General features: G+C 42.6%; 1 protein-coding gene across 1 annotated transcript in view; it reads right to left on the bottom strand.

Moving 5' to 3' along the window:
• Nucleotides 1-22832, bottom strand: part of Rps8l1 (ribosomal protein S8 like 1) — a 995681-nt gene that overhangs the window by 608744 nt on the left and 364105 nt on the right. The gene's annotated exons all lie outside the window — the stretch shown is intronic.

Below are 22832 nucleotides of genomic sequence, written 5' to 3' on the forward strand. Positions count from 1 at the left end.
ACAAGTCAAATGTTTGAAAATAGAGGGATCATGTTACAGGGGTGGCCCAACCACATCATGCTACTGCTCACAACTGTGATACCTCCCATGTGGTCATCAGTGCACAGTGGGTACCACAAATGACAGACGCCCAATATTTCCATTCAAACGATGTCCATTCCTTCCAAGTTGACATTTCTAGAAAATTACATTTCTACTTTCATCTTGTTCTTAATCATGTTTGTTTAATGTTAAAATTTGATAAAGGCAGAGAAGGAACCCAGGAAGTCAGTAACTCTCCCTGGTAGCACACTATCACGGCCATATTTGCACACTCATTCACCATGATGGATGAGCCTTGGCTGAGATGGACAAGAAAAACGTAGCTATTACCTACCTTTGGGGATACATCAAAATGCTGTATTTATTATGTTTTCATCACTGTAAAAAATATACATGATTCCAAGAAACTTTCCTAGTAGCCTGCTTGAAGAGTTAGCCTCATAATTAGTGATTGCTAATGATGAGTAACCAGGAACCATTCATCATTACTATTGTCAAACGCACATTAGCCCTTTCCCCTACAGGGTTAATCCTCTAAAGGAAGACTTGTGATGATTCCCCTGTGTGCATTCCTCTGCCTTTCCTGTGTGGTTTGCCCAATATGGACCCCCATTTAAATATACCGTCCCACGGCAAGTTAAGGGTTCTAACAGTCTTATCAAAGCAGCCACCCCACACCGCTCAGGAAATACTGCGCTCCACCTTAACAGATCTGCTTAAGTGTGAGTGAGACATACATGACTTGTGAATGAAAGGGAAGAGCCTCCAAAAGGCCATGGTCAGGGTTTTCTGTGAAAACTTTCCTAACTAGGCTGGGGATGTGGCATTATAGCATGCTCACAGAGCATGCATAAAATCTTGGGTCCTATACCTAGGACCCAAACAAACAAACAAACAAACACACTACACATGAAAATCTAGCTACTTTTGCTCACTGCATACCATACTCTCTCTCTCTCTCTCTCTCTCTCTCTCTCTCTCTCTCTCTCTCTCTCTCTGTCACACACATACACACACACACACACACACACACATTTACTTATTCACTTTACATTCCACTCACTGGCCCCTTTCTAGTGAATCCCTTCCACAATACTTCCCCTATCCCCCTATACTCCCCTCCCTTTCTCCTGTGAGTAGGTGGAGGCTCTCCAGGTATCTTCCCAGCCTGCAACTTCAAGTGTCTGTAAGGTTATGTGCTTCCTCTCCTACTGAGGTCAGACAAGGCAGCCCAGCTAGAAGAACATATCCCATATACAGGCTAAGCTTTTGGGATAGCCCCCACTATAGTTGTTCAGGACCCACATGAAGACCAAGCTGCACATTGGCTACATATGAGCTGGGAGGCCTAGGTCCAGCCCATGTCTGTTCTTTGGGTGGTTCAGTCTCAGAGAGTCCCAAGGTTCCAGGTTAGTTGATTCTGTTGGTCTTCCTGTGGAGTTCCTATACCATTAGAAGTTGTAATCCTTCCTCCTATTCTTCCATAAGAGTCCCTAAGTTCCACCTACTCTTCGGCTATGGGTGTCTGCATCTGTCTGAGTCAGCTGGTGAGTGGAGCCTCTCAGAAGACAGCCATGCTAGACTCCTGTCTGCAAGTATAATAGTGTTAGGTTGGTGCTTGTCCATGAAATAGGTCTCAAGTTGGACCAATTATGATTGGCTGTTCCTTCAGTCTTTACTCCATCCTCTATCCCTGAATGTCTTGTAGACAGGATAAGCTTTGAGTCAAAAATTTTGTTGATGGGTTGGTGTCCCTATTGCTCCCCCAGAATTCCTTCCTGGCCAAAGGAGGCAGCATCACCAAGCTCCATATAAACAATGCTGTGAGTCACAGCTAAGAATATTACCATTAATTCTTGGGAACCTCCCCTATCCCAGGTCTCTGGTGCCCCTACTTCTCCCTCTCCCCATTAGTTGCAGATTTCCATTCATTCTCATGGCCATCTGGCCATCCTCCTGCCCCACCCCACACCTGCCCATGAATGCCCACTCCATTCCTGATCCCCTCTCCTACTCAGTAACCTCCTTCTATCTGACTTCCATGGCCATTCCATTCCTCCTTCCAAGTGAGACTCAAGCTCCTTGCTTCTGCCCTCCTTCATGTCCAGTTTCCGTGGGTCTCTGATGTATAACATGGACATCCTGTATTTTATGGCTAATATCTACTTATAAGTGAATATATACTGTGCATGTCCTTTGGGGACTAGCTACTTCATTCAGGATGATATTCTCCAGTTCCACCCATTTGCCTGCAAAACTCACCATGTCTTTGTTTTTAATATCTGAATAGTATTCCATTGTGTAGACGTACCACATTTTCTTTATCCTATTCTTCACTTGAGGGACATCTAGGCTTCTTCCAGTTTCTGGCTATTACTAACAAAACTGATGTGAACATAGTTGAGCATATGTTTTTGTGGGATGGTAGAGCATCTTTTGGGTATATACCCAGGAGTGATATAGCTGGCTCTAGGGGTAGAACTATTCTCAGTTGCCTGAGAAACTTCTCAATTGATTTCCTAAGTGGTTGTTTGTACAAGTTTGTACTCCCACCAGCAATGGAGGAATGTTCCCCTCGCTCCACATCCTCACTGTCACTTGAGTTTTTGATCTTAGCCATTCTGACAGGTGTAAGAAGAAATTTCAGATTTGTTTTGCTTTGTGTTTCCCTGATGGGTAAGGACTTTGAGCATTTTAAAGTCCTTCTTGGCCATTCCAGATTCCACTGTTAAGAGTTCTCCGTTTAGCTCTGTGCCCTATTTTTAAACTTGGCTATTTGGGTTGTGGGTGTCTGACTTCTTGAGCTCTTTGTAAATTTTGGATATTAGCCCTCTGTCATATGTAGGGTTAGTGAAGATCCTTTCCCAACCTGTAGGCTGCCATTTTATCTTATTGACAGTGTCATTGACAGTGTCCTCTGCCTCAAAGAAGCTTTGCAGTTTCATGAAGTCTCATTTATCAATTGTTGAACTTAGAGCCTGAGCCACTAGTGTTCACTTCAGGAAAGTTGTCTCCTGTACCAGTGTGTTCAAGGGTATTTCTCACTTTCTCTTCCATGAGATTTAGTGTATCTGGTTTTTCTTTGATCCACTTAGGCTTGAGTTTTGTGTAGGGTGATAAATATGGATCTATTTTCATTCTTCTACATGTAGATATCCAGTTAGAAGCACCATTTGTTGAAGATGCTTTCATTTCTCCATTGCATGGTTTTAGCTTCTTTATCAAAAAATCAAGTATCCATAGTTGTTTGGCTTTATGTCTGGGTCTTTGATTTGAATCCATTGGTAAACATGCATATTTCTATATGTACTTTATATCTCTAAACAAGAATCAGGAACCAGGCTGTGTAGGTTAAACTTCTGGTTCTGCCTTAGCCAACTCTGCCTTCCTGTGCCTCAGTTTTCAGTTATAGAATAAGAGAAATTACTCTACCTACCTTGCCACAGGGATTAGATATAGTGGTATATGTATGTAAAATATTAATATCATGAACATGCTTAATGAATGTGAGCTGTTCCCATAAGCGTTTTATGCCTGAATACACCTTCACATCTTACACGTACCTCTAGAGTTTTTCTAGCTGATTTTTTTTTAGACACGATTGACTATAATGCCTGAGTGTGCCTTAGCTTCTGTTGTATAATTTTTCATTAAATTTATTTATGTATTTAGTATGTATATTTACCATATGGAGATCAGAAGAAAACCTGGATGAGTCAGGTTTCTCTTTCCATGTTTTTCCATGTGGAGCCCAGGATCAAACTCAGTTTGTCAAGTTTGGCCTCAAGTTTGTTTACCAAATGAGCCATCTTGTTGGCTTCTTATGTTTTGAAGTTTTTTTTATCTTTTATACCAGGCTATGAAAATTATATGTAATGAACATTAGATAGCCATAAAGAGTCACAACATTCATCTGAAAGATTCCATCATTTTCTATATACTATTTCTTAAAATACATCTGGAGTTTGGTGGTCAGAATGTGTCCTGGAACACGTTGATCTGTAAGTCTTTTTATAATTAACTTCAAGAGGTGTTTTACAGTGTTTGAACTGAAAATAATCTTTCAGTGTGAAAAAAACACATTACTGAGAAAGATGGTGTCTTTTCAGAATGTGCTGTTTACTGTAACTGTCATCTAGGCACACTTTCCATGCTCAATGGGGCCAATCTAAGACTAGATACATTTAAAAAAATGAATTGGATAAGACATTTTATACTGAGAAACTGTGTATTACAGTCGAATGAAAATGGCCTAGCAGCTTCCTGGTTGCTGCCGCTGCAGAGAGCCCCTGGGCAGCACCCCACGAGCGAACTTGAGCCTCGGGACCACAGGTAAGACCAAATTTTCTGCTGCAAGAAAGCTGCCTGGTGAGCTTGGGACACACGGAAGCAGAATTTCTCTAGAACCGGGCACGTTCTGTGTTTACCCGAAGTCCCACACCCGCGGATCCCGGCCCGCAGCAGCTCTCTGCTCCCAGACCCGGTGAGAGAGAGACCCAACCGCCTGGTCAGGTGGGCACTCCTGAGGCTGCAGAGCGGAAGAGACCACCAACACTGCTCACCCCTGCCCACATCCCTGGCCCAAGAGGAAACTGTATAAGGCCTCTGGGCTCCCGTGGGGGAGGGCCCAGGAGCGGCAGGACCCCTGCCACAGACACCGCCGGACCCTGAAGGAAACAGACCGGATAAACAGTTCTCTGCACCCAAATCCCGTGGGAGGGAGAGCTAAACCTTCAGAGAGGCAGACAGGCCTGGGAAACCAGAAGAGACTGCTCCCTGCACACACATCTCGGACGCCAGAGGAAAAAGCCAAAGACCATCTGGAACCCTGGTGCACTGAAGCTCCCGGAAGGGGCGGCACAGGTCTTCCTGGTTGCTGCCGCTGCAGAGAGCCCCTGGACAGCACCCCACGAGCAAACCTGAGCCTCGGGACCACAGGTAAGACCAAATTTTCTGCTGCAAGAAAGCTGCCTGGTGAACTCAAGACACAGGCCCACAGGAACAGCTGAAGACCTGTAGAGAGGAAAAACTACACGCCCGAAAGCAGAACACTCTGTCCCCATAACTGACTGAAAGAGAGGAAAACAGGTCTACAGCACTCCTGACACACAGGCTTATAGGACAGTCTAGCCACTGTCAGAAATAGCAGAACAAAGTAACACTAGAGATAATCTGATGGCGAGAGGCAAGCGCAGGAACCCAAGCAACAGAAACCAAGACTACATGCCATCATCGGAGCCCAATTCTCCCACCAAAACAAACATGGAATATCCAAACACACCAGAAAAGCAAGATCTAGTTTCAAAATCATATTTGATCATGATGCTGGAGGACTTCAGGAAAGACCTGAACACACTTAGGGAAGCACAGGAAAACATTAATAAACAAGTAAAAGCCTACAGAGAGGAATCGCAAAAATCCCTGAAAGAATTCCAGGAAAACACAATCAAACAGTTGAAGGAATTAAAAATGGAAATAGAAGCAATCAAGAAAGAACACATGGAAACAACCCTGGATATAGAAAACCAAAAGAAGAGACAAGGAGCTGTAGATACAAGCTTCACCAACAGAATACAAGAGATGGAAGAGAGAATCTCAGGAGCAGAAGATTCCATAGAAATCATTGACTCAACTGTCAAAGATAATGTAAAGCGGAAAAAGCTACTGGTCCAAAACATACAGGAAATCCAGGACTCAATGAGAAGATCAAACCTAAGGATAATAGGTATAGAAGAGAGTGAAGACTCCCAGCTCAAAGGACCAGTAAATATCTTCAACAAAATCATAGAAGAAAACTTCCCTAACCTAAAAAAAGAGATACCCATAGACATACAGGAAGCCTACAGAACTCCAAATAGATTGGACCAGAAAAGAAACACCTCCCGTCACATAATTGTCAAAACACCAAACGCACAAAATAAAGAAAGAATATTAAAAGCAGTAAGGGAAAAAGGTCAAGTAACATATAAAGGGAGACCTATCAGAATCACACCAGACTTCTCGCCAGAAACTATGAAGGCCAGAAGATCCTGGACTGATGTTATACAGACCCTAAGAGAACACAAATGCCAGCCCAGATTACTGTATCCAGCAAAACTCTCAATTAACATTGATGGAGAAACCAAGATATTCCATGACAAAACCAAATTTACACAATATCTTTCTACAAATCCAGCACTACAAAGGATAATAAATGGTAAAGCCCAACATAAGGAGGCAAGCTATACCCTAGAAGAAGCAAGAAACTAATCGTCTTGGCAACAAAACAAAGAGAATGAAAGCACACAAACATAACCTCACATCAAATATGAATATAACGGGAAGCAATAATCACTATTCCTTAATATCTCTCAATATCAATGGCCTCAACTCCCCAATAAAAAGACATAGATTAACAAACTGGATACGCAACGAGGACCCTGCATTCTGCTGCCTACAGGAAACACACCTCAGAGACAAAGACAGACACTACCTCAGAGTGAAAGGCTGGAAAACAACTTTCCAAGCAAATGGTCAGAAGAAGCAAGCTGGAGTAGCCATTCTAATATCAAATAAAATCAATTTCCAACTAAAAGTCATCAAAAAAGATAAGGAAGGACACTTCATATTCATCAAAGGAAAAATCAACCAAGATGAACTCTCAATCCTAAATATCTATGCCCCAAATACAAGGGCACCTACATATGTAAAAGAAACCTTACTAAAGCTCAAAACACACATTGCACCTCACACAATAATAGTGGGAGATTTCAACACCCCACTCTCATCAATGGACAGATCATGGAAACAGAAATTAAACAGTGATGTAGACAGACTAAGAGAAGTCATGAGCCAAATGGACTTAACGGATATTTATAGAACATTCTATCCTAAAGCAAAAGGATATACCTTCTTCTCAGCTCCTCATGGTACTTTCTCCAAAATTGACCATATAATTGGTCAAAAAACGGGCCTCAACAGGTACAGAAAGATAGAAATAATCCCATGCGTGCTATCGGACCACCACGGCCTAAAACTGGTCTTCAATAACAATAAGGGAAGAATGCCCACATATACGTGGAAATTGAACAATGCTCTACTCAATGATAACCTGGTCAAGGAAGAAATAAAGAAAGAAATTAAAAACTTTTTAGAATTTAATGAAAATGAAGATACAACATACTCAAACTTATGGGACACAATGAAAGCTGTGCTAAGAGGAAAACTCATAGCGCTGAGTGCCTGCAGAAAGAAACAGGAAAGAGCATATGTCAGCAGCTTGACAGCACACCTAAAAGCTCTAGAACAAAAAGAAGCAAATACACCCAGGAGGAGTAGAAGGCAGGAAATAATCAAACTCAGAGCTGAAATCAACCAAGTAGAAACAAAAAGGACCATAGAAAGAATCAACAGAACCAAAAGTTGGTTCTTTGAGAAAATCAACAAGATAGATAAACCCTTAGCCAGACTAACGAGAGGACACAGAGAGTGTGTCCAAATTAACAAAATCAGAAATGAAAAGGGAGACATAACTACAGATTCGGAGGAAATTCAAAAAATCATCAGATCTTACTATAAAAACCTATATTCAACAAAATTTGAAAATCTTCAGGAAATGGACAATTTCCTAGACAGATACCAGGTATCGAAGTTAAATCAGGAACAGATAAACCAGTTAAACAACCCCATAACTCCTAAGGAAATAGAAGCAGTCATTAAAGGTCTCCCAACCAAAAAGAGCCCAGGTCCAGACGGGTTTAGTGCAGAATTCTATCAAACCTTCATAGAAGACCTCATACCAATATTATCCAAACTATTCCACAAAATTGAAACAGATGGAGCCCTACCGAATTCCTTCTATGAAGCCACAATTACTCTTATACCTAAACCACACAAAGACACAACAAAGAAAGAGAACTTCAGACCAATTTCCCTTATGAATATCGACGCAAAAATACTCAATAAAATTCTGGCAAACCGAATTCAAGAGCACATCAAAACAATCATCCACCATGATCAAGTAGGCTTCATCCCAGGCATGCAGGGATGGTTTAATATACGGAAAACCATCAACGTGATCCATTATATAAACAAACTGAAAGAACAGAACCACATGATCATTTCATTAGATGCTGAGAAAGCATTTGACAAAATTCAACACCCCTTCATGATAAAAGTCCTGGAAAGAATAGGAATTCAAGGCCCATACCTAAACATAGTAAAAGCCATATACAGCAAACCAGTTGCTAACATTAAACTAAATGGAGAGAAACTTGAAGCAATCCCACTAAAATCAGGGACTAGACAAGGCTGCCCACTCTCTCCCTACTTATTCAATATAGTTCTTGAAGTTCTAGCCAGAGCAATCAGACAACAAAAGGAGATCAAAGGGATACAGATCGGAAAAGAAGAGGTCAAAATATCACTATTTGCAGATGACATGATAGTATATTTAAGTGATCCCAAAAGTTCCACCAGAGAACTACTAAAGCTGATAAACAACTTCAGCAAAGTGGCTGGGTATAAAATTAACTCAAATAAATCAGTTGCCTTCCTCTATACAAAAGAGAAACAAGCCGAGAAAGAAATTAGGGAAACGACACCCTTCATAATAGACCCAAATAATATAAAGTACCTCGGTGTGACTTTAACCAAGCAAGTAAAAGATCTGTACAATAAGAACTTCAAGACACTGAGGAAAGAAATTGAAGAAGACCTCAGAAGATGGAAAGATCTCCCATGCTCATGGATTGGCAGGATTAATATGGTAAAAATGGCCATTTTACCAAAAGCAATCTACAGATTCAATGCAATCCCCATCAAAATACCAATCCAATTCTTCAAAGAGTTAGACAGAACAATTTGCAAATTCATCTGGAATAACAAAAAACCCAGGATAGCTAAAGCTATCCTCAACAATAAAAGGACTTCAGGGGGAATCACTATCCCTGAACTCAAGCAGTATTACAGAGCAATAGTGATAAAAACTGCATGGTATTGGTACAGAGACAGACAGATAGACCAATGGAATAGAATTGAAGACCCAGAAATGAACCCACACACCTATGGTCACTTGATTTTTGACAAAGGAGCCAAAACCATCCAATGGAAAAAAGATAGCATTTTCAGCAAATGGTGCTGGTTCAACTGGAGGGCAACATGTAGAAGAATGCAGATCGATCCATCCTTATCACCCTGTACAAAGCTTAAGTCCAAGTGGATCAAGGACCTCCACATCAAACCAGACACACTCAAACTAATAGAAGAAAAACTAGGGAAGCATCTGGAACACATGGGCACTGAAAAAAATTTCCTGAACAAAACACCAATGGCTTATGCTCTAAGATCAAGAATCGACAAATGGGATCTCATAAAACTGCAAAGCTTCTGTAAGGCAAAGGACACTGTGGTTAGGACAAAACGGCAACCAACAGATTGGGAAAAGATCTTTACCAATCCTACAACAGATAGAGGCCTTATTTCCAAAATATACAAAGAACTCAAGAAGTTAGACCGCAGGGAAACAAATAACCCTATTAAAAAATGGGGTTCAGAGCTAAACAAAGAATTCACAGCTGAGGAATGCCGAATGGCTGAGAAACACCTAAAGAAATGTTCAACATCTTTAGTCATAAGGGAAATGCAAATCAAAACAACCCTGAGATTTCACCTCACACCAGTGCGATTGGCTAAGATCAAAAACTCAGGTGACAGCAGATGCTGGCGAGGATGTGGAGAAAGAGGAACACTCCTCCATTGTTGGTGGGATTGCAGACTGGTAAAACCATTCTGGAAATCAGTCTGGAGGTTCCTCAGAAAATTGGACATTGAACTGCCTGATGATCCAGCTATACCTCTCTTGGGCATATACCCAAAAGATGCCTCAACATATAAAAGAGACACGTGCTCCACTATGTTCATCGCAGCCTTATTTATAATAGCCAGAAGCTGGAAAGAACCCAGATGCCCTTCAACAGAGGAATGGATACAGAAAATGTGGTACATCTACACAATGGAATATTACTCAGCTATCAAAAACAACGAGTTTATGAAATTCGTAGGCAAATGGTTGGAACTGGAAAATATCATCCTGAGTGAGCTAACCCAATCACAGAAAGACATACATGGTATGCACTCATTGATAAGTGGCTATTAGCCCTAATGCTTGAATTACCCTAGATCCCTAGAACAAACGAAACTCAAGACGGATGATCAAAATGTGAATGCTTCACTCCTTCTTTAAATGAGGAAAAAGAATACCCTTGGCAGGGAAGGGAGAGGCAAAGATTAAAACAGAGACTGAAGGAACACCCATTCAGAGCCTGCCCCACATGTGGCCCATACATATACAGCCACCCAATTAGACAAGATGGATGAAGCAAAGAAGTGCAGACCGACAGGAGCTGGATGTAGATCGCTCCTGAGAGACACAGCCAGAATACAGCAAATACAGAGGCGAATGCCAGCAGCAAACCACTGAACTGAGAATAGGTCCCCTATTGAAGGAATCAGAGAAAGAACTGGAAGAGCTTGAAGGGGCTCGAGACCCCAAAAGTACAACAATGCCAAGCAACCAGAGCTTCCAGGGACTAAGCCACTACCTAAGGACTATACATGGACTGACCCTGGACTCTGACCTCATAGGTAGCAATGAATATCCTAGTAAGAGCACCAGTGGAAGGGGAAGCCCTGGGTCCTGCCAAGGCTGGACCGCCAGTGAACTAGACTGTTGGGGGGAGGGCAGCAATGGGGGGAGGGTGGGGAGGGGAACACCCATAAGGAAGGGGAGGGGGGAGGGGGATGTTTGCCCAGAAACCGGGAAAGGGAATAACACTCGAAATGTATATAAGAAATACTCAAGTTAATAATATATTAATAAATTATAAAAAAAAATTTTGTAACAAAAAAAAAAAAAAAAAAAAAAAGAAAATGGCCTAGCAGTCAGAAGACCTGAGTCCTCTTCTGACCTGATGTAAATGGTGTGATCTTGGAGCTCTTCTTGTGGTACCACCTGCCTCCTTATCTGTGAATGATGCTGATGGGCTGAGACAGGTGGTAATGTCTCTCGGCTTCTATGGCTCTGTACCTTATACATATTTGGTATCGTCAGCCTTAGTGGCACCTGGATTTATTGAAGCAGATAGTACAGTATAATCTGAGGTTTTTGTTTGTTTTGCTTTTTAGAGTAGCATGCCTGGGTTGGTCTCTCCCCTTTATCTTCTTTCTCTCTCTCATAATGCCACTCATAATGAGTAGACACTTTTCACTACTTAATTCTAACCATGCCCTAACTGTGCAACTGCATCTGTGATACAGGAGAGAGGAGCAGCTTCAGTTTCAGAATTTTAGAACGTCAGAGCCTCAACACCCACTCAGTGATTATTTACCCACATCTATCGATGGCGCTGGTCTTCGAAATTTTTAAAAATTCACTTGATCATTTTGGCTTAAGTAGGTAACTCAACAATTTTCCTGGCAAACTGATACATTTGACTAGATACTTTCAGAGGATAATCTGTGGGCTCACCTCTCTTTCATTTTAACCATCTAAGACACACATCACATTTTATCCCAGATTCTTTCTGTAATGTATCTGTGTGTTAATTTTCAGAGTCGCAGAAACTTACTTGAGGCTTATAACATAAGGTCCAATTGATGATTACTAGTCACTCATAGATAATGCATTTTAAAAACGTAAGAGGATTCCTTGTTTTATTTGTAATTACCCAAGCTGGACATCAAGTGTAGCCACATTTCAAGATTTAAAAATAAAATAAAACAATGTGTATGCAAACATACCATTCAGCTAACTAAGGTCTTGACTAAGTTATGCAGTGTGCTCTAGTCAGTTCCCAGGGAAGAAGTTGTCTTTGAACATCAGTAAGAGGGAAGGAGACCCAAGGGAGCACCTAGCATAAAGAATGGAGAAAGAGAGGAGTCATACAGTTTAGTAGGTGTGGCTGGCTCCTAGTCCTCTTCTGCAGAACATCAATGGCCTTGAGAGGAATGTAAGTGTGCAGGAGTAGGGCACACTTGCGTGTGCAGTGGACCCACTCACTGGAAACATTTCATACCTGGTCCTCAACTCCTTGCCTTATTCTTCCCGGATCTGAAAGTGAAGAGCTGCTTCTCAGTAGAGCAGCCCTAACTGGAGAGTGCTGGTTAGTGTTCGTTGTCAACTTGAAAGAATCTAGAATCTTCTAGGATATGGGGTTCTTGGGCATGCTGGTAGGTAATTGTCTAGATTATATTGTCAGATATGGGAAGATCCATCTTAACTGTGGGCAGTTTCTGAGCAGGGTATCCTGAGCTACATAGAATAGAGAAGACCAGGTGACCCCTGTGACTGGGATGTGACCAGCTGTTTCAAGGTCCTGCTGCTGCGACTTCTTTGTCTTAATAGGCTGTACATTGACCTGTGAGCTAAATAAACATTTTCTCTCTCAAATTTTTGTCAAAGGATTTTATCACAACAATAGGAAAAGGAACCAAGGCACTGCAGAAAATATGCATTTATATCATCTTGAAAGTACTTCAACAGGGCCAGTGTATGTATGTGTGTGCATGTACTACAAAAAAAAACCCAAATAAATGTAAACAAAAATAAAAATGTTGAAGTTCTTCAAGACACCCGTGTGTGTGTGTTCTCTATACTTGATTACCATTGCTGACCTTCCGGATTATTTATGTTCTTTATATGACTGGATTCTGTCATTCCCCGACTGAAACAGACATTCTTTTTTGATTATTAGAGAGGGAGAGAGACAGAGAGACAGAGACAGAGACAGAGACAGAAACATAGAGAAAGACAGAAAGAGAACAGGCCACAGTGGTTCCCTGGATTTTATTTACTATTGTCAAGCCATAGCCAATATACTTCTGCTCTTCATTTCCTTTGTTTAAACCATTGACAAACATTTCATTCACTCTTACTCTGGCTTTCACGTCCATATTGCCTTTGGTATGTTATCATTTGGTTGACTATCAGCTCCCATAATTCAACCACATGAATGTGGTCTTTTTTTAGGTGGAGTAAGAGCTGCCATTGGCCACAAATCACCTTCTGTTTTCATTCTTTTTGATTTTAAACTTTCTGTTTACCAAGGTACCTTGTTTCTTTGGCCTTATATACCTGTTTTTGACCGGTTTTGTGTTCACACGTGTGTGTGTGTGTGTGTGTGTGTGTGTGTTGTTGTTGTTGTTGTTGTTGTACAAGCATATGTCTGTATGTGTGAGTGGAGGCCTGACCTTGATGTCAAGTGTTGTCCTTCAGCACTCTCTGCCTAGTATTTTGAGGCAACGTCTCTTTCTTCAGCTTGTCTAATCACTGTCTTTTACCTGCTGTGATTACAAGCAGGCTACCATGCTCACCTGACATTTATGTGGGCACTGGGGATCTAAATACCTCCCAGTCTTTGGCAATCTACGCAGCCTCTGAAGCAGCTGCCCCCACTCGCCTTATTTTAGTACCTATTTTGGTGATGCTATTGCCAAAAACAACTGTAGCTTAAAGACAACATTATTCCTTAGTGTATGCCCTTAAAATAGGGTAATGGCCACTCTGGGTCTCATTGCATCCTCATTAACTGTCCTTCAAAGATGAATGCATAGTCTGCATGTTTGGAAGCTTAGCTTGGAAGAAAATATCTTTTTACTCTGTCATCTGCAATTTTTTTTCGAGTTGTGTGTCATCATTTTCAATGGCCATGATTCATCACCATTATTTCTGTGATTAGAAGTCTCTGGCGTTCTTATTTTGGGCACACATGTTCTCTGATCCAGCCATATCCAAATAATGCTCTTCCAGTGTACTTGCTTTTCCTGATGTACCACTCTCTACTGCTTCACTCAAAGCCTGGAGATGACGACAGAGCCAGGAGTAAACCAGAGAGCCAGTCACTAACCTGATAGGTGAGAAAACTACAGGAACCCAGGCTGGATTTATTCTGGCAATTCCATTTTAGTTAACAGTTAATGTAAATGCTTTGATCCATGATAAAGTTGTTATTAAAATTCCCATTTGAGCTGAGGCAGACACACAAATATTGTGTCTGAATCAAACCACAGCTGATAAGATAGCTCTGGACTCCTCGTTGTGTTTAAGGATGGTTCCACTGCTGGGCAAGCAATCCTGGGTTATAATGAGCCTCTGTGCCAGGCCAGCCTATCTCATTCTCAGGGGATGCTCTCTGAGTCAAGTCTCAGTCCTTCATCAGTGTCACTAGTTATATAAGGACAAAAACAATTGTATTAACTAAGCAGTTGGCATTAATTAAGCATGTGTGGCTTAGTCTAAAAAGTAGTAAGCTAATTTACTGAATGCACATTTCCTCTTAAAGGAATATGTTTTTGTCAAATTGAACAATAAAACTTGCCAGCACAAGTTACAATAGCAGGCCAATGAGATGCTCTAGCGGGTAAAGGTGTTTGCTACCAAGGCTGATGAGCAGAGTTAAATCTCCAGGACGCACACAGGGAAAGGAGAAAACCAACTCTCCCAAAGTATCCTTTGGCCTCCATGTGTATGTGTGTACTAGTATGCAAGCAAACATCAACACAGGCATACAATATATCAATAAATACCTTTAAAAGCTACAATAACCTATCCCCACAAACTCTAGTGGTCCAGTTCTGCAATCCTAACTCCTAGAGACACTGGCATAGGAGGGCCAAGGCTCAAAAGCTTAGAAGTTCAAGACTATCTCAAAAACCACAAAGGCCTAGGGATATGGCTAATTGGTAGTACAGTTGCCTAGCATTTATAATTCCTAGGTTCAATCTACATCACTGCCAAAAGAAAACTAAAGTGGATTGACATTACTCCAACCGCACCAGTTCCTATGGCCCCTCTTACTTCGGTTGCAGCATGTGACCTCTTTAAGAGCTGTACCGGCTCATGTTTCCTTTCCTCGAATGATAATGAAGGTGATAGCAATGTAACTCAGAAACACCTGGATATCCACCAACTGTTTGGTTCCTTTCCATTTGGTTTCAAATCAAATCTTGGCACCAGATATTGTGGGACTGCGTCTGTCGCAGGACAGATCCCGATAAGCAGTCCGTGAAAGACAGACAGCAGCTGGCTGCCAGAGATGGGAGCTCTGTCTCACTGCCAGTCGCTGCTGTCATCAGATCGCCAAGCATGCAGTAAGTGCCTACTCAAGACTTAGAATTCAGAGCACAACGCTTGTGCCCACCACTTGTCCATGATTGTCCTTCCTTTTCACGGCTGTTATCCTAGCCTTAGGTGACCAACTAGCAGTGCTTGAGATGGTTTACTGTCTCCCAGTTTACAAAGCAGGCATTTACCCCAGTTAGCCGGTCTGTGGATTAAATTCTGGAATCTTGTAAGCCTCAGTCATGTGAATTCCCTATGATCTATAAACCGCTCTTGTTTATTTCCTTGAAAACAAGTCTGCTTTCTTTCCTCATTGAAATGTAGGTAGGGACTGGGCAGCAGTGGTTTTGTGGTGGTTTCATTAAGAAATATCTCCCATAGGCTACTGTGTCTGAACATGTGATCCCATTCCCACTCCTGGTGTTTGTTGGGGGTGCTTTGCAATACAGCCTTGCTGAAGGAAGCACACCGGTGGGGCTGAACTAGGAGGGGTTATAGCCTTAAAGCCTTCCTGGTCTCTCTCCCTACTTCCTGTATTACACAAAGAAGTGATCACCAGTCTGCAGTTCCTCTCATCCTGCCATGCCTTCCAGGACATTAGGACTCTCCCTGTGGGACTGTAACACAAAGTAAACTCCCCTGTAAGTGGCTTTGGTCATGGCATTCTATCACAGCAAAAGCAATGTAACTAACAGAGGCTGCTAACACTCCTGATTATGTCGCTGCTTTCCATTGGGTCTGCAAGAACACAGCAAGTGCATGGGAACATAAGTGCTTTTCTTTGCAGAAGGGTAAGGTTGACTCTGCGGCTTCTAGCCACAGCCTCTCTAGGGAAGGACTGACTGGCCTTGCGGCCTTGAATCACTTCACAGGCTGCCGTCTACACTTTCTATCAAGTTGACCTTTTTAAAGCCACATTATTTACTCCTGGCTGTGGATGTATTGATTTTTAAAGGCTTCTCAGAGAGTTCCCTCACATCTTCTTGAATCAAACACAATTACTTGATACACAATAAAATAAAGCAATACAGGGCAGATTCTGAGCCTTCTGTGAATTGCGGGACAGTCTCCGGACGAAAGCCAATTGACTATTTGTTGAATCAGTTAATTAATTGTGAGGGGGGTTGTCCACATGTCATGGTGTGTGTGTGTGTGTGTGTGTGTGTGTGTGTGTGTGTGTGGACAACTTTCAATAGTTGGTTCTTTACACCAAGTGGACCCCAAGTTAGAAGCAAATGGCTTGACCAACTGAGCGATCTTGGGGCACCAATTCATTATTTAAAAAGAAATTGTGTGGGCAGAGAAAGTCTCATTTCACCTGGTAATCCCCTGTGAGAAAGAGAACCTTTTCAGGTATGGGTCTGAGAGCTTGCTACAGGCTGTAGCTGGCAGCACTCTGTTCATGCATCCAAGGCCTTTGAGTAAGACCATTTGTTTCTAGGTACTTTTCTTAGCCCTTTCAGGAGGACCGACCCCTTAATGCTTCCTAGCTGCATTACTAAAAATAAGGCAATTAACTGAGAAGGGACTTGACTTTGAAAATAAATCGGAACACTAGGAGGCTTGAAGAATAAGCCAAGGCTGATATAATAAAACGCAGATTCTCGGACTTTGTTCCAGTGACTCTGTTTCATTCACTAAGGCATGCAGTACTTGAGGGCCCTGGGGCAGGCAAGTCCACAAGCTTCATTCTGAGAAGCAGAAAGAATTTAAAATTCTGTGTTGTATCCCAGACCCTCTCTACACTTTCAGAAGAGAGAAATGTCTACTCAAATTATTCCATGGCAGGGGACTCATAGATTCAAGGGAACAGACATAAAGGAACGAAGCATTCATATATTTATCTGCTTTACTCGCCCTGATTTACAAAATCTTCTTTCCTATTTTAAGTTTTTAATCCCCCTGTATTATCATATGCTGAAAGTTCTGAAAAAAAAAACTGGATGTTATGTGGGTTCATTAACTGATTAGAACTTCAATGATGTGGCCAGATTGGAATGTTGCACATCTAGAACCTAATTATAATTCGTTGTGATTGACCTTTAGCCCTCTTGATCAGCATTCTGTGACTACCTTTGTATCTAAATTAACATCCTTGTTTCTAACTGGTAAAACCCATTAGAATATATTACAATAAAAGACTAGCTTCTGCCAACCAAAAGGCTATGGACAGATAGCACCTGAGCTCGTAGGGGAGACTTTTCTGCTTTACTCCTAACCCACAGACTTAATGTTTCCTACACTGTATTTAAAAGGTGCCTTGACATATGACTTTCTTTGTTACTATGAAATTTTACACAACTGTTACCACGTTGGACCATGGAAATTGGAGTAACTTAAATCAGTGTTTCTGACACGTGGTCACTCATACTCGGCTCCAGGGTAAACTATCCTTTGTGGGTATAGTTGTACTTACTTGGACAATAACCTTATACCTAGGTATGCTAGGTGTGGTGGTTTGAATGAGAATCACATCCATAGGCTAATACGTTTACATTCTTGGCCTCCAGATGGTGGGACTGTTTGGAGAGGATCAGGAGGTGTGACCTACGGGTTGATATCTCTATGCAGGTGAGGACAGGCACCAGATAAGGCAAGCATGTGGTTGGGCAGGAAAAAAGAAAGGTGGGCGGAGAATTTTAGAGACAGAACAGAGAGTACAGAGGAGGGGGAGGGAGAAGGAAGATGGAGGAAGAGGAGGATGACCCAGATCTGTGTAGCTTTAAATAGCCACAGGGAGCTATGAATATCTTATAAGAAATGGATAATTACAGGACAATTTGTATTATCTAGATGGGCAGTTTATATCAATATCAATTGGCTCTGAGTTGATTGTGTGGACATTTTATGGGGTGAGAATTTACTGATATAAATCTGATTGATAAATTACAAGCTTCTAGACTTTCGACTTTGCTGGGTTACTGGAAATTGTGACTATAACTACAGGGGTGGATGGCTGCATGGGGCTGGCATGGCAATGACCAGCCATGGGAACTTAGTGAGTCAGGTGGAGACGCTCTGAGAGCTCTGCACAGAGTCTGCTGAGTGTGGCAAACAGAGATGAACACACCCCGCTGGTGCCATGTCGCCTGCCGGTGCCGTGCTAGCATGAAATGGTATTCCTTTTTTTTAATATTTCCCACTACAGTGACCTTATTGGAAGAGTTGTGTCACTACAGGTGGGCTTTCAGATTTCAAAAGACTCACCATTCTTATTTTCTCTCCTTCTGCCTCAGGTTGTATCTCAAGATGTGCACGCTCGGCTATCGCTCCAGCACCAAGCTTGCTGACATGCTCTATGCCATGATGGTCCAGGACTCTAATCCCATGGAACCATAAGCTCCAGATTAAATGCTTTCCAAGTTGCTTTCATCATGGTGTTTTATGACAGCAACAGAAAAGTAAGACACTTGGGCCCTCATACCTCCCTTGACATTGAGAAACCCAGAATGCTGTTTGTAACTAAAACACTCCAGCAGAATAAATGCTAGCCCATGTTAGAAAACCATCAAGGACCCAGGTCCTAAAAGAAAGGGTGTAAGCAAGTCAGAAACATTCCCAAACCCCACTGCCACCAGACTCCAATTTCCACTCCAGAGAAAGACTTATCCCTGTCACATAGCCTTGGTCATGTATGGCCCTGTTCTCATACCTCTGTCACATAGTATAGGACTCAGATTGCATTTTTGTTCCTAGTGGAGCTACCGAGGAGTCCAGTGAGCCCCCAGTCCCTTTTCAAAGGGTTATGGCATAAGATTTAGATTGAAATATGAGACAAATAGAAACTATGAAGTACTGGTTAAGATGCAGTCCTATTACTGGCCTGTTGTTGTTAAGTTCTAGTCTTTTCTGGGAAGGGATCTGACGAGTTTTCATGACTGTGGGAGACTCTTGCTTGGAAACAAGTTCTTCTTCTGGCTAGCATGAGGCTTTCTCTTCTAGCTTGAGACATCTGATAAAATTCCGGTTCCCTGTAGGCCAGTGTTCCAATAGTCTGATGACAAAAACAAGGTATAAGTGTCTCTCTAAAATATCACTAATCTCTCCAGAATGGTTATAGTATTGAAGAGCACTGGGTAACACGTCTGTAGGCTTGAAGTTGGAGACCTGAGAGTTATTCCTCACTTCTTGTGTCTATCAGCCATGCTACACATTGAAATTACAGGGAATGTACCTCAGTGGCACAGTTTGACCAGTGCATAAAAGAGCTTTGAGTCCAATCCCCACTGCTAAAAATGCAAGGGAGAAGAAGGAAAGAGGAAGAAAGGAAGGAAGGAAGCAAGGAAGGAAGGAAGGAAGGAGGGAAGGAGGAAAGGAGGGAAGGAGGGAAGGAAGGAGGGAAGGAAGGAGGGAAGGAAGGAGGGAAGGAAGGAAGCAAGGAAGCAATGAAAGAAGGATAGGTAATAGGACCCCAGACTTCAGCACAACTGACTCCATGGTGAAAGGACCACTCAGGTCATAAAACTTAGCACATAGAAAATACCACCAGGCAAAATGAAAACAAAGATTTAATCTATCAAAGTCCATAGTTCTGAGAAGGCCATGAAATATACTAATGTAGCTTTTTGGCTTCTGTAGTTCTGCTCCTGCATAACTGTCCTTGTTAACTGAGGTATATAAACCCAGGATATTTGTGTGTGTGTGTGTGTGTGTGTGTGTGTGTGTGTGTGTGTGTGTGTGTGTGTGTGTGTTTGAAAGCTCATCCTCAAAAAGGTTCAGGACTACAGTAGGATTCTGAAAACCCAGTGTAGTCACTGGCTGGCTAATAAAGACTTTCTATTAGCTGAAACTGTGTCTAATTAGTCCTCTCTGGTAGATCCTCAAAACAGAAGGAAGAATGGCTCTACCTTTGGGAGCCTTGATTCGAAATTCAAACCAGTTGTAGAGGGAATTGTATTTGAGTTGCTTCAAAAGCAGGACTCCCCAATACATCAGGAAGGGCATCTGGTGTTTTAGTCAGGTTTTGGTTCTTCCTCTTGGTACTGTGCTTCCAGAAATAAAACTCAGACTCAAAATATATTTACAAATACCTTGACCATATAGCTTGACTCTACTTTAACTAGAACCGTAACTTAAGATAACCCATTTATTTTAACCTACATTCTGCCACGTGACTTGTTATTTATGCTCAGGCACCATGGGTCCATCTCCATACATCTTCCAGAGTGGAGCTCCTACCTGGCTTTATCCAGAATCCTTTCTCCTCCTGGATATTCCATTTCCTGTCTAAGCCATAGGCTTTTTAATTGACAGGTGATGGATCCATACAATGCACAGGGTATTTCCCCTACAATTTCCCCTTAATCAAATAGAACAGCTGCTATGATGTACTCATTTATAATCTATTGAATATTTACTCTGTGCAAGGTTGTTTGCTAAGATACAAAACCTGTTCTCCAAATACACTTAGGAACCAGAGCTTCTAGCAAACAAGGCCTCTTTTGTCCAGTTTATCGTATGCCAAACAATGAATGAATTTTCAAAGCTAAGTTTACTCTGAGGGCCACCCAGCATATGGATGTAGGAGTGCTGTGTCTCAAGCCTGGCATCCTGAAAACAGGGATTGGTAGTAAGTAGGAAATAAAGAAGCAGGATTGTCTGGAGCAGGGGGAAAAGAGGTGGGGGGGAATGATCAATGGTGTGTGCTTAGGTGATAAAATTCCATGTCTTTTCCCATGATGCAAGTTCATAAATTTGTAGCATAAGCATGCAGTGAGTGTGCCTGGGTCCTTTGATCTCAAAGGTTATGTGTTACACAGGCCCTTGGGACAGGTTAATGGTTTCATCTGGTGTGGCCTAGCTCCAAGTTCTAGAAAGTAGCTTAGGCAGTCATTGCTATTGTGATCCCCACATTGGAGGGATCTGTAGCAAGGGTAACAGGCACACACTGCTTTTTCTGGTAGCCTTTGACATTTTATCTAAGGAATTAACTAAGAGGTCATGAAGCCTGCTGAGTGCTTGATTTTGGGAACCAGGAAGGAACATCTTAGGTGTAGTTCAGTTGGCTGGACTTCCCTGGCCCTGGCTTTGCCTTGGAAAAGTTTCACTGCGGCAGCAAAACCAATCCTCAAATCCAAGCTCAGATACTGCTCCTCCTGACTCCATATCTGCCTCAGGATCCAGGAGGCTGCTTACTCTGGCCCTTTTCGGCTTCCTTTGTACACTTGTTTCCTTCACTTTTCCTCCAAAGGTTCAGCCCTTTCTCATACTCAGGTCTCTCAGTGAGCCTCCAGCTTTGGGTCCGTGTAGCTTTGTGCACTACATGCTGATGCCCCACCTCAGATACTTCTGCAGGATGTCCTTCTTGCTTTCAGTCTCTGCTCAAATTTAGCCTTCCAAGGAAGTCTGGGCATCAGCTAGGATCTGATAGAAGTAGCTTGTGACTCCCTCGCTGTTCAGTTTCCATCACTTCTGCTGCTTTCTGTCCTTATAGCCCTCTTGCCTGTGTGGCATTCTCAGACTTCCCTTGTTGACTATGACAGGGCTGGGTGTTCCGTGTGGACAAGGACTTCACACTGGTGAGATCCAAGCCAGGCATACCATGTGGCAGAGAGGCATCACCCAGCGCTTAGGCCTGTAAATCACAATGAGTGAGTGAGCAAATTAGTGAGTTTTGGGAACCTGTAAACAACCTATCATGACTAAATCTGTGGTCAGGGATGGCAAAGGGTAGAAAATGGGAGTGAAGAGCCAGGTAATAGATAGCTCATGATGGAGTCAGGTTTATTTTAAGGAAAAAAAATATTATTTTGTTTTAAAAGAAATAAGGTCGGGGATTCCCAAACCCACAGATCCCTGCCTGCAGCAGCTTGCTGCTCCCAAACCCCGAGGGAGAGAGACCTCACCGCCTAGACAGGTGGGCACTCCTGAGACTGCAGAGCAGAAGAGACCACCAACACTGCCCACCCCTGCCCACATCCCTGGCCCAAGAGGAACCTGTATACGGCCTCTGGGTTCCCTTGGATAAGGGCACAGCAGCAGCGGGTCCCCTGTGTCTGAGACACCGCGGGAACCTGAAGGGACCGACCAGATAAACAGTTCTCTGCACCCAAATCCCTTGGGAGGGAGAGCTAAACCTTCAGAGAGGCAGACACGCCTGGGAAACCAGAAGAGACTACACTCTGCCCACATTACTGATTCCAGAGGAAAACACCAAACGCCATCTGGAACCCTGGTGCACAGAAGCTCCCGGAAAGGGTGGCACAGATCTTCCTGGTTGCTGCCCCCACGGAGAGCTCATAAGCAACACCCCACGAGCAAACTTGAGCCTCAGGACCACAGGTAAGACAAACCTTCCTACTCCAAGCGACCTGCCTAGTGAACACAGTACTCAGGCCCATAGGAACAGCTGAAGACCTGTAGATAGGAAAAACTACATGCCCGAAAGCAGAACACTCTGTTCCCATAACTGGCTGAAAGAAAACAGGAAAACAGGTCTACAGCATCCCTGACACACAGGCTTATAGGAAAGTCTAGCCACTGTCAGAAATAGAAGAACAAAGTAACACTAGAGATAATCTGATGGCAAGAGGCAAACGCAGGAATTCAAGCAACAGAAACCAAGACTACATGGCATCATCGGAGCCCAATTCTCCCACCAGAGCAAACACGGAATATCCAAACACACCAGAAAAGCAAGATCTAGTTTCAAAATCATATTTGATCATGATGCTGGAGGACTTCAAGAAAGACA

The sequence above is a fragment of the Rattus norvegicus genome, chromosome 17 (genome assembly GCF_036323735.1).
Source record: "Rattus norvegicus strain BN/NHsdMcwi chromosome 17, GRCr8, whole genome shotgun sequence".
Lineage (NCBI taxonomy): Eukaryota > Metazoa > Chordata > Mammalia > Rodentia > Muridae > Rattus > Rattus norvegicus.